This window comes from Phoenix dactylifera, chromosome 5 (assembly GCF_051530095.1).
Source record: "Phoenix dactylifera cultivar Ajwa chromosome 5, Ajwa_hap1_PhDact_Kaust_v1.1, whole genome shotgun sequence".
Lineage (NCBI taxonomy): Eukaryota > Viridiplantae > Streptophyta > Magnoliopsida > Arecales > Arecaceae > Phoenix > Phoenix dactylifera.
The window spans coordinates 7,814,000-7,818,598 of NC_143194.1; positions in this window are offsets into that span (position 1 = coordinate 7,814,000).

Sequence of the window (4,599 nt, forward strand, 5' to 3'; positions counted from 1 at the left end):
TCTAAGAAAATCCAGCAAACATGTTGACGATGACGATGAGTGAACAGGAGTAGGTTATGATACGTATCTTGTATCCGGAGATACTCTCTTTTTAGTTGTATCAATAATAGGAGAGGATGATCTTAATTTATAAAATTATGAGAGGTAGAAATAAATGAGGATAAAGTTATCCGGAATAAGAACATCTCCAATAAATAAGTTAATTTTCGTTATTCCAGAGCCATTGACCACAGTAGAGATTTTAATACGTTTAAGTGTTTCCGGATGCACAAATAAAAAATCTTTAAGTGTTCCCGGTGCTAGCAGTATGGGATGGGATGAAACGATAGGATGGTTTGGAAGTTGAAGGGATTCGCATAGTTTTGAAAACTCCAAGTACTCTTCTAGACGAACTTAATTTTGAGTCCACCTTAACTAGTGATTGGTGATTGAGTTGTGGGCGGAGGTAGTGAGACCCACCTACATCATTTTATTATCTTGCCCTCAGCCATTCACTACCTACCTCTGGTTGTGATTGGAGTACCCAACCTTCTAGTGTGCAAGTGGAGAAGATAAACTCGGGATAAACTCACGTTTTGGAACACGAAGTTCCAAGATTTGCAACATCCTGGAGTTCCTTCTCATGGACTGCAGCATGGGTTAATGAAGGTAAAGAAACTCACATCTATAGTGGGAGATCGAGCTGGATGGCATGGTGGGGAATACAAACATAGGGCCTAAATATCTTGATCAATGGTGTATCCAATTTCTTCTGATAGTTTCTACCTCATGCCGTCAAATCATAGGGAATGTCAATGTTTCCCATGCACCTATGCATTGGTTTCTCTAGGAATTCAAAAGAACCATTTGATTTCTGGGCACAATGGGTAGCTGTGAAATGATGCTCATCAAGTATATATCTTCCAAGAATTATGTTTACCTTGACTTTCTTTTATTCCTCGTACTATGAAACTCTTTTAAGTCTTAGATTTGCTTAGAAGATACACTACCAGGTCCTCTATGGTATGATTTCTGCACAGTAGAGTATGATACTATTATGGATAGTCACCATATTTTCCATCTTGAAAATAGTTGGTTCTTCTTCATCTCCATGATATGGTACTTTATTTTGTGGCGCAAAAGTTGCACCGTGGAGGATCCAAACTCATATACTAACTAAGTTGTATAGATGAAATAAATATGTTGCCTGAATCAGCATATATACTTTTGCTTGGGAAAAAAAAAAAATGATACTCATCAAGTCATCTTAACTGCTGACAATCACAAAAATGAGCACTCCATGTTGGTTTACCTCTGTATACTCTTAAAATAAATTGCGTTTCAGGGCATATATATACTTTCTAGGGAATTCATGTCCCTGGGTGAAATTTTGGTTCCCAGCCTAACACTTCAGGTGGTTTTGGGCCATCAATCAATTCTTGGCGCTATCAGTCTTTATGCAGGCCCATGCAGCCTTGACCCTATCCCACCTCTTAAGTATAAGCTTTAACTTTGGCTCCTGCTTTTTCTTTACTTTTTTCGAAGAAAAAACGTTGCATTTTTGGTAGGGGAAAAATCCATTTTTTCTTTCTTTGTTGAAAGGGAACAAGTCTCCCTTTCCTCAGGGAGGGGAATCCTTCCCATCTCTAAGTTTAAGCTTTAACTTTCTCTCCTGCTTTTTCTTTCTTTCTTTTTTTCAAAAAAGAAAAAAAACATTGCTTTTCTGGTGGGGGAAAAAAATCCTTTTTTTACTTTTTTTTTTTCTTTCTTTGATTGAAAGGGAACAAAAGTCCCTTTCCTCAAGGTGGGGTATCCACAGCTGACATGATCCATACCAATGCCTTTACCTCTGCAGACGGACGGGATGTGATTCTCTGATACATAAAAAGTATTCACCCTCCGTATGCACGAGTTTCTAGCTCGAGTCCATATGGCCTGAACTTTTGTGTTGGTTGTGAAGCTTCAGGAAATCGGGTTTAGTTTTTTTTTTTAAGTGTCAAAAATGCCTTTATCCAGCTTGAGAAAAGATACGGGCTAGGTGGAGAAGGATATGAGCCTCTTCAGACCCATTGTGTGCCCTTGATCATTTCTGCCAAGGCCTTAAAAGATACCAGGAGCCTAGTCGAATTAGCAGCTATAAAGAAGTTGCACTGCAGAAATTCTGCTGGTCAGAATTATTGGAATGTTCGACCACAGTTTTTCAACGAAACAGGCTTTTAGTCTGATATCAAGCTGGGTCTTGTCTGATGCGTGGATGCTATCAAAGGGACCAGAAAGGATGATTCCAAGTATGTAGAGCCTGCTCTATAGGATGTCTGTTTCCTTTCAGGCCATTGGATGTGGGCCATGTAGTGGTTAGAAGTGCTTATCTAGTTATCTTCTGCTTTTGAAGAATAATATCAGAGTTCGTTGTCATTGTGGATATTGAGTTCACAGTACTGTTTCCTTCCAGTTACGATCCCAAGCGAGCTGCACATTATTATCTAGAAGGATGTGACTACCATGATCGCATGGGGCTGCACATCATTCTGCATTGTGCGATGGTTACTTTAATTCATCTCTATTATTTATACACAATATTTGGAAGAACATGGTGAATCTGCTGTCGGTTGTTAGATAAATCTATTTTATCATCCATGATGCAAAATATAGATTGGGGATGGTTTATGCATGATGACTCAGGTCGACAAACTCTAATACATGTAGGGGTGAAAGTGGATTGGATAATATTCGTCCGGATCTATTTTCTTATCCGAATTTATCAAGATATGAATAGAAATTTGAGAATCTGGCTGATATCTATATCCGTATCCATATCCATCAAGAAAAATGGATATGGATATGGATAGGCAACTATTAACTTTTTGCATCTGGCTGATATCTGTATCCGTATCCATATATTAACATACTATTAACTTGATATATTATCCACTTAGTAATATGTTTGATTTTATGGTTATAAAGTTGATTATCCGATTTATATCTATATTTTTGTTCATACTTTTGGTATTCGATTTGTATTCGTATCCATTTAAAACGAATATGAATATAAATTTTTGCATCTGCCTAACATCCATATCTGTATTTGTATTTGTCAAACAAAAAAAATAGAGATATGAATATACTAGTATCCGATTATTATCCGATCTAATTTCAGCCCTAAATATGTGTGTACATACGTACGTACATACGTATGTATATATTAAAGTACTTATACATATATATGTATATAGGTACGTATGTACGTATGTACATATTCATGCATGCATATATGAATGTATGTATGTAGGTATGCATATATATGTATGTAGGTATGTATGTACGTGTATATATATATCTATGTATCTATGTATCTAACTAACTATCTATCTATACACACACACACACACACATACATACACACATGTACATACATATGTATCTAGGTACGTATGCATGTATGTATATACGTATGTTAGTACGTATGTATGCATACATATATGTACGCTTGTATATAGTGGGTCATTAGGCCTAGCTGTTTCTATTGTATTGTTCAATGGGTCTTAAACTCTACTAAAGCGCTCGTTCATTTCATATAGTACTTACTCCAATCCTCATTGCATTATGTATTAAAAAATATAGTACTTTCTCATACACTTCTAAGCGCACCAAATGAGATGCTCGGACATCTGCTCCTTCTTCTCCTCCTTTTCTTTTTTCGCTCTATGCCAGCTATTTTTCTCCAGCGTCTAATAGTGCCTTTATCCAGCTTGAGAAAAGAGCTAGGTGGAGAAAGATATATATGAGCCTCTTCAGACCCATTGTGTACCCTTGATCATTTCTGCCAAGGCCCTAAAAGATACCAGGAGCCTAGTCGACTTAGCAGTCACTACAGGAAAATCGGCCTTTCCGGATGCTTTTTTTCCGACGCTAGGAAAAGCTTCGGGAAAAAAATGAATAGCTCCGACATTTGCCGACGTTTTAACTAAGCATCGGTAATTCTTAAGAACAGCCGACGCGTGTGAGCGTCGTTGTAATGTTACAGAAAAAGCCGACGCTTTTTTAAAATGCGTAGGAATAGACGATACTTATTAGCGTCGTACTAGTCGCAGCCTAAGACGATGCGTATAAGCGTCGTCAAAAGTCAAATTAACAACCAAAACCAAGCAGCCGGCCCCCTCCTCCTCATTTTGCATCCCGACCGATCGATCAAGCCCTAGCTCCTCTCCTCCTCCTTTCTCTCCGACGACGAGCGACCGGCCCTTGTCCTCTCCGGCGCCGAGCGACGTACGACGGCAAGCTCCTCTCCTCCTCCCTTCTCTCTGGCGCTGAGCGACCGTCTGCGTCCTGCTCTCCTACTTCCTCCTCTACGGCACCAACCGGCACGCGCTATTTTCAGTCTATGTCGACGCTAAATTGCATCGGAAAAAGAAGATACACCGATGCTTTTTTAAGCATCGGTAAATCCTTGGTTTTGCCGACGCTTTCCTTTAGCGTCGGCAAAAACATTTTCCACTCAGGTATCGCCTACGCGTCTACGACGCTCTGTCTTGCGTCGGCAGGATTTTTTCCGATACTAATAAGCGTCGGTAAAGGTCAAGAAAAATGCCGCTAAAAGTCACTATTCCTGTAGTGAGTTAT